General features: G+C 34.7%; 1 long non-coding RNA gene across 2 annotated transcripts in view; it reads right to left on the bottom strand.

Annotated features, from left to right (window-relative positions):
• Positions 1-7,403: 7,403 nt before the first annotated feature.
• The window catches only part of LOC123608757, a 413,910-nt gene continuing 412,664 nt past the window's right edge, over positions 7,404-8,649 (bottom strand). For both annotated transcript variants that reach the window (XR_006717424.1, XR_006717423.1), the window contains one exon: positions 7,404-7,561. This is a non-coding gene — a long non-coding RNA (uncharacterized LOC123608757). The remainder of the gene's footprint in view (positions 7,562-8,649) is intronic.

The raw sequence follows: 8,649 nt of genomic DNA, 5'->3' as shown, positions 1-8,649 counted from the left end.
CAGCTGCAGCTACCCAAAATTTGGCTCAAAGTCTAAGGAGATGAGCAGCTCGTGTTAAGAGCCAGGGTGAACTACAAGGAGCTCTCTCAGTGATTGATTCCCAACTTTCTTTTTTCTTTGTTTTCTTTCTCTCTCTCTCTTTTTACTTTTTTATTATTATCATTATCATTATCATTATCATTATTATTATTTTGATGTCCAACTTAAAATCATCTTGATACTTGGGCTTGGGTCAAAGTGATTCCAGATTGCTAGTTTCTCTGACTGACAAAAGCAAAGTTATATTCACTTGGGAGAAAAACAGTCTCATCCTGTGCTTCAGATAACTTTTATAAATTTTCATCCAAGATTATTTTCTTCTTGCCCAAAGGGCATTCTTCAGTATTTCCTATAGTAGAATCTGCTGATGATGAAGACTTTCAGTTTTTGCTTGATTGAAAATAAATTCATTTCATCTTCATTCCTGAAGGATTTTCCCCTCTTGGAATAAAATTCTGGGCTGTTAGCAATTTTCTTTTAGCACCTTTAAGATATAGCTCTATTGTCTTCTGCTTCCCATTCTTTACACTGTGTCATTACCAGTTCTCAAATCTAAGTGCCTTGAACTCCAAAAGCCATACTAATATTCTCAGTAATTCAATAATAAACGGATTAGATAAAAATTTACAAAAGGTCTCCTCCATTCAGTGTCCCCACTTCCTCAACATAGATTCACTCATCAGTCCCTTGCAGTTTTGTTTCTTTTTCCAATAGTCTTCTGGAATTATTCTCATTAAGAATAACAACATCTTTGTTGCTGATTCATAGGTCATACTATTTTATTGTTTTCTGAGAAGCACCACCCATAGTCAATGATATTTTCCTTTATGCTAGATTATCCTACAAGCACACTCTTTTAGTTTTCCTCATCTCTATCAAGGCATTCCTTCTGCAACTTTTCAAGCTCCCCTTCCATTAGCAGCTTTGACCATATTGACAGCTTTTTTGGTTCCTCAATGACACACAATCTTCTGGTTCTTTCTGTTATGTCTCCCTGCCTAAGGCAGCCTCTCCTTCTACCCTGGCAACTTCTTTGTCAAGTTAAGTTATATTCACCTTGGTTCTTAATTTAAAAATCATTTCCTTTGGAAAAATTTTTCCTATACCCCTGACATTAGGTTTAAAGCCCCCATTATTTGCTCTCAACTACCTGGTTTTTACTTGTTTAATTATATTATTTCTTGCTAGGATTATCAGCTCTAAGAAAATAGTGATGTCTTTCTGTTCACTATTGAGTCACCAAGGTTGAGCACATTGTCTATCCTCTACTAGGCACTTGATAAGTATTTCTTGAGTAAATAAATCTGCTCTATGGTCTCCTTCCCTTCGTGCACCATGCCAGTCCCCTGTTCAGCTTTTGTTACTTAATTTCTGCAAACATATGTCCATATCTCTCTCTTGTCCCACATCTTAACCTACACAATGCTTTCAGATTAATGAACTCTATTTCACCTTTAAATATTATCATTACACCTTCCTTTCCACAAAATATATATTCCTGGGAAATATCAATCAATACATTTACGAATGCATCTCTAAATAGTATACATTTTCATATATACATATATAATGTAAAATGTTAGGGTTACACATTTATTATATATTATATTGAGACTCAAAGACTTGAAGATAACAGGTAGGCAATAAAATATAGATGATAATGAGCGCACTTGTGGGCAATGTGTTATAGTTACATATTTGTAACAGAAATGTACATTTATGTTTGCAACATTTGTTATATCAACAAATTTGTAATTATAATGCCCATGATATAACTCATTATCTTCTATATTTCAAAGTGCCTATTATCTTCCATCCTATGAGTCTCAATTTCTTCATTATTAAAACATGGGTAATGATCCCATTATAATTATAAAATATTTTATTCCCCCTTTTTTTTCCTTTTCAATTTACATATTCTACAGTCAGATCATGGTCATACTGTCAAATACATAATTGACTACCTCAGCCATATCACCTAATTTATCCGTTGTTATTGACTGAGTTGTGTCCCCCCCAAATTCATATGTTAAATCCCTAGCCCACATTGTGACTATATTGGAAATAGGGCCTTTAAAGAGGCAATTAAGGTTAAAAGAGATCATAAGGGTGGGGGCCTAAACCAATAGGACTTTATTCACTTTATTAGGTCTTTATAAAACCTAACCCGATAGGACTGGTACAGGGATGCACACACATAGAGAAAAGGCCATGTGGGGACACAGTGAGAAGCCAGCTGTCTATATGCCAGTGAGAGGCCTCAGGAGAAACCAAGCCTGCTGGAACCTTGATCTTGGACTTCCAGCCTCCAGAACTGTGAGGAGATAAATTTCCACTGTTTAAGCCATCTGGTCTCTGGTATTTGAGTACAGAAGACCTAGTAGACTTAATACAATCACTCACCAGGTCACCAAACCAGTCTCAAATCATTGTGGACTGATCCTTCTCCCTTAACTCTCATATCCAGATTTGCCTAAGATTTTCATCAATATATTCATCCTAAATATTGCTTGATTTTGCATATTTGTCTTCATGCCCTCTGCTTTACCTCCGAGGGCCAAGTTTCTTCATTTTCCTGAACTACAGCCCTCTCCTAACTGTTCTCTTCTGCCTCCAGTTGCAATCCCCTTTATCCTGAACTTAACCTGTTATGTCAGTCATCTTTCTACAGACAAAGGTTATCGAGTCACTTCCCTCTCATAAGCCTCTTAGTTCCATAAGCTACAGGACAAAGGACAAATGTCTTATTTTGGCATATATGGTCCTTTGGAACAGAGCCCAAATAAACTGTCTAGCCTTTTCTCCATTGCTATTTCTCTAAGCTCTGGTCAAATGAAAAAGGCCATAGCTCAGCCAGCCTTCCTCGCTTGCACTATAAATATTTGCTTATATATCTCTTGACTAAGTGAAGCCTTTCCACCATACTTGAATAGAATAGGCCATTCTCTTTGGAGTGTCATAATTACTGGGTTTTCTTTTATTCACACCCGTGTTTTACATTCATAATATGCAGTGAGTACATTTACATGGCTTTCTCACTAAACTATGAATCTTTTGGGAATAAGAATAGCATGTAATTCGTATTTGTATTTTGTGTATTTGGCATCGGGCCTGACCATAGTATTTGACACACAAGTGCTTCATAAATGAATGGATAAAATAATAAATCAGTGGTATTCAAACTCAAATATTCAGCTCAAAATCTTTTAAAATGTTCTACTGACATAGAATAAAGTTTGGACCTCAAATATTCAAGATCATCTCTCTGGACAAAAACCACACTTTTCCATCTTCATTTCTGTGTTTATAGGGTTTCCATATTTAGTCCCAGTTCAAATATTACCTCCCACAAGCTAGAAGTAACTTCTTGAACTTTGTCTTCTTAGTAGAATGGCTTTCTGTTTAATAATATTTAGTGCTATCATCTCTTTTAGGCTTTAAGATTTTTAAAGTAAAAATCTATAGCTGACTGATGTTCAGATTTAATGCCTACTTCTGTTCATATAGCAGACACTCAGCAAAATACTGTGACATCCACTTTATGAGTATTTGTTGAGTATATCAGTTGCTTTCAGACACTATGTTCATGAGTCTTATCATTAAAGAAAAGTTTTCTGCATATATCTATATTAATGTACATTTAGTTATGTATAAATTAAAATGTATAAATTAAAACAATTAGTTATGTATAATAAAAAGTTATGTATGTATAAAACATATGCATATGTATATGCATTCATATACTAATATATAGTATAGTACATTATATGGATTATAGTATATTCAGAAAAACTAAAAAATTAAAGGTTAAAAAAATAAATATGAATGGAAGTTTTCATATTTTTCCTGCATCTCAATGACTCTGCTTATGCACTCTTTGTGGGGTAAGCCCTTCTTCAGAGGCCATTAAGATAAACATTATTCTTATTTTATTATAGCAAACAAATTATTAATAACCTGCCCTAGTACTGCTCTAGTAATCTAGCATCGTTCAGAAATGAGCATTCGGCATAGTCTATTTCCTATGTGATGGAAGTTTAACCCGTTATAGGTAGGAAAGGAATTGGCCAACTGCCAAGTTGTTGATTGAATGCCCACCACATGCTAAATAACTGTGACACAACCCTTGTGTCTACAATTTCATTTAACTCTAAAAATAATCCAGTGAAGTACATACTGTTAGGCCCATCTTACAGATAAGAAAACAAATTTTCAGAAGATTAAGATATTCATTAGAGTCACAGTCTAGACCTAGGGTTGGAATCAACGTTTGCCTAACCCTAATGCCTATATTCTTCCTAATATATCCAATCATAGCAACATTTTCTAGATTTGTTTTCTTTTTTTACTCTACAAAGCCATGTTAAAATGATCAAACATTTATTTTTCCTTTTAAACTCATAGGCTGAATCTCTCTTGGCATTATCCTCACCCTGGTCCTCTGGCCTGTGTTGTGGCAGTCCACACGGGCATAGAGATCAGGATAGGATCCCTGGCTCACTGACACAGATACTCAAGTGTATACGAGTATTCTGATACCTTTTTCACTGATGAAAGTTCACGTTGCCAACTCACTTTTACATCATCTGCCCCATGGTTCTCTAGGTAAAATAAAGCTTGTACATGCAATACCCCTTTTTCACAAAATGAAATTCTGAATGAAAAATTAAAGCAGAAAAAAATTAGACAACCCTACTTTCTTGAAAATTATACTGCTGTAACTTTTCTCATCAATGTCTATTGAGCTCTGAGCACCAGATAAAATGGGTTATGTTATTTTTTTCTACCTAATATAATAAAAATTGTGATCTCTGTTTCAGCTTTCACTCTTTCCTCTAGGCCACTTATCCAAGTTATCATGATGGAACACTTTACCATGTTGATTGCCATATGCTGTTGGTTGAAGAGTAGTGGGCACAAAAACGCAGATAAGAACAGACTCCCATTTTAGAACACTTGCTTGTGGAGAAAGAGAGTGACACCAGTAACTAAGGGAGACTATCTAACGGGTGGTAATCAGCATAAGTTCTCAACTTTCTCTTTAAGGGCAGCACAATCCAGCTGTGCCACTCAATCTTTTAATAAATAAATTTGGTACTCTCACCAGAGAATGGATCCTATAACACAGCTTAGGTCTGCTGTTAGGAATATGTTTTAGATAGAACATCCATTCAGAAACTGCAAATCTTTCTTTGCAATTTTGTATTATGGCTGGACTTAATATTATAAGGTATTACAAGGAATCGCTTCCATACCAGCAGACGAAACTCTAGAATGGTGCTATACGGAATATAGTAATACTCCAGAAAGCTATTGACGTTAATATGGCCTGGCTTGACCTTTCGTTGCTGAATTGTGCTAGTGTAATATGTGCATAGTATAACACAACAGTTGGATGCTTGAGAGACAGCTAAATCTGAATGATTTTTTTTGGCTCTTCTTTTTCCCTTATTTTCTGTAGCATCAGTAAATTATGGTCTTCAAGTGAAATCCAGCTTAGAGCCTGGTTTTGTATGGCTCTATGCTAAGGTTTTTACACTTTTAAAGATTTGGAACAACAACAATAAAATTATGCCAGAGAAATTTATACAGCTGACAAAGACGGCAATATTTACTATCTGGTTATTTGCGGAAAAAGTCTATCAGCTCACGCTGTAGAAAACACTAGAATTTTTCCTTTTACTTCTGCCTTCTGCCTTTCACAGTCTCTGTTCTCTGTTTTTAAGAGAACTAATTGCTTAATAGTCTTCTAAGACTTGTCTCCATTTCTAATCTCCATCACTTTATTGACTGCTACTCAATTCTTCTTGTCTTTCCTATATCACTTGCCTTCATTTCCTCTCCCTGTTGTGTTCTCCCGAAATTCTTGACCTCAATATAGAGGAGCCTGTCATTTAACAACCAATACAATAAAAGTGTGTCTTGCTAGGTAGCTAATTATTAAGTGTTATATATGTAATCTTCAGTATTCATCTTAATTTTTGCTGCTTCTTCAGTCAGAAAAAAAAATTTAAAGACGTTTCCTCTTATTTCATGCCCTCCTTTTTTATATAGCTACTTTCCCTCCCTCCTTTTTTTTTTAATTTTTTTTAACGTTTATTTATTTTTGAGACAGAGACAGAGCATGAATAGGGGAGTGTCAGAGAGAGAGGGAGACACAGAATCTGAAACAGGCTCCAGGCTCTGAGCTGTCAGCAGAGTCTGACGCGGGGCTTGAACTTACAGACTGAGAGATCATGACCTGAGCAGAAGTCGGACGCCTAATCGACTGAGCCACCCAGGCGCCCCGCCCTCCCTCCTTTTTTAAAAAATTCATTCTTTTTAACTTTAGCTTTCATGACCCTAAGCAGCTGTAATTCACTCACTTGTTACTGATTATCTTACCTCCAGGCAATTAAAGCAAAACCCAATGTTTTTCTGCTTGAGTTTTTTGTTTGAAAAGTCAAATGTAGTCATATACATATCTTAAAGTTTTCTAAATTACATTTCAATTTTTAAAGATGAACTGAAGCTACACAGGAGTGAACTGGACTTCTTCTAATATTGGTTTTGTACTCTTCCAGATAGTCATCTTAGTAACTACCAATGATCAACACAAAAAACAGCCACCACAACAGTTTCCCATCTTTCACCTCATTATATCCATGAATGTGATGAAATGCATTTAGCCTTTTTCTCATTTTACAGCATGAGACCCTCTACAACACCATATTATTTATAGACCTATGAGGAGCTAAGTATGGATATAAGAAGGTCTTCAATTTCTCTGATATTTTCACCAAGTCATCTCACATTCCAAATATTTCCTTTTAAAATCTTCAGTGGTATGTACTTCAATTTTTTTTTTTTAGTTATTTACATTCAAAAAATATGTGTGATTTTTTTTCATTTCAAATCCTTTCTATTATCACAATCATGTATAAATGACAGGACAATGTGGTTCTAAAACGTCCAATACTAGAAGCATTATGAAAAAAAAAGTTTGTTGTGCAATGTTCTAATGTCTACTTAATCCATAAAGACAGAGAGGAATTCTCTCATTATTGAGGTAATATAGAATATATTCTGGTTATGCAAGAACAAGAACTTTAAGCCTGGATGGCAACAACATTTCTGTGTAATGAGTCTGTTTACATACAGCAAATTTAAATGTCTTAGTTTTTTTTTTAAACTAGTATCTTTTATAGAACAAATCAAACCCTAAGGATGTAATCAAATTAAAAGGATTAGTACTCATTAATAAGCTGGCAGTAATATTTCATCAAAAGTTTGCTAAGTCTCTCTCTATAAAACCAATAGATAAAAGCAGGCAGTGCATAAAAGTGTCTGTCTACTGCACTAAAATATGACAAAAATAATATTTCTTAACATTGCCAAAGAACCATCTATTTCTGAAGATCATACCAGTTCCCATTGCATAGGCCAGTAAGGGTCATTAAACACCAATGGGTCTCTGAGTCCTTCTTCAGAGTCAATGACATTGTAGACTTCACTCGGGATCTCATTTTCTTCCACACAAGGTCTGCAGGGCAAAGACGGCAAATGAACTATGAAAAACATAATCACTGCTTTTACTGTTGCTTTTTTTGTCATAAAAATTCCATTTATTTAAATTCCATTAAAAAGCACATTTGGCTGCCGAGAGCATAAATATACACTTTTATTATATTTAGCATTTTTCATTTTCAAAAAAATTCTGACATTTGTTTAGATAAAAAATGTTAAAATATTTTTGAACTACCTGTTTCAGCTAACCACTTATGCATTTGTTGCATACAATAAATGCTGGAAAAATGAATGATTTGAAATGCAATTCAAAAGCTCTGTATATATTTCCCATTAGAAGTTATCAGCTTACACTGATCTTTATCCTTATCATGTCATGTGCCTGCCCGTCTGACTTTTCCCAAAATACATCTCTTAAAGAGTGATTTAAATTACTTAAGGAGTGCCTGGGTGGCTCAGTCAGTTGAGCATCTGACTTTGGCTCAGGTCATGATCTCATGGGTTTGAGCCCCGCATTGGGCTCTGCGCTGAGAGCTCAGATCCTGGAGCCTGCTTCGGATTCTGTGTCTCCCTCTCTCTCTGCCCCTCTCCTGCTCATGCTCTGTCTCTCTCTCAAAAATAGATAAACATAAAAAAAATTAATAAATTACTTGGACTATAGTAAATAACACTTTTTTTAATCTCAGTTTTGTAATTGCTCTGATGTATTTAATAAATCATTAACCAAGCAAGTGACAGTGATAGAAATTCAGGATGGCTCTTTAACACAATATTCTCCTGGAGATAAAGTTATTCAGTCATTCATACCTGCCTGTGCACTTTGGAAGATTACCAAAACCAAATTTTGAGGGAAATAATTAAGCAATGACATTGACAACACCTCTGTTTTAGAAATAAATTTAAATTTAGTAAAATGATAAATGAAATTAAGCTATCATATATTAGAGTTATTCTGATTTATAAATATATACAAGGTTAAACTATGATTATAAGTTTATTAAGAACAGGAATTTTATCTAATTTTGAGAAGGTCCCACACCTGTGCACATAGGGTATTTGGTAATTATCTGTCAATTTACTAACAGATTATCAAAATGGAATAGC

Source organism: Leopardus geoffroyi, chromosome B2 (genome assembly GCF_018350155.1).
Source record: "Leopardus geoffroyi isolate Oge1 chromosome B2, O.geoffroyi_Oge1_pat1.0, whole genome shotgun sequence".
NCBI lineage: Eukaryota > Metazoa > Chordata > Mammalia > Carnivora > Felidae > Leopardus > Leopardus geoffroyi.
Note: the sequence above shows the minus strand (reverse complement) of the source record. Positions and strands in the feature narration are given on the sequence as shown.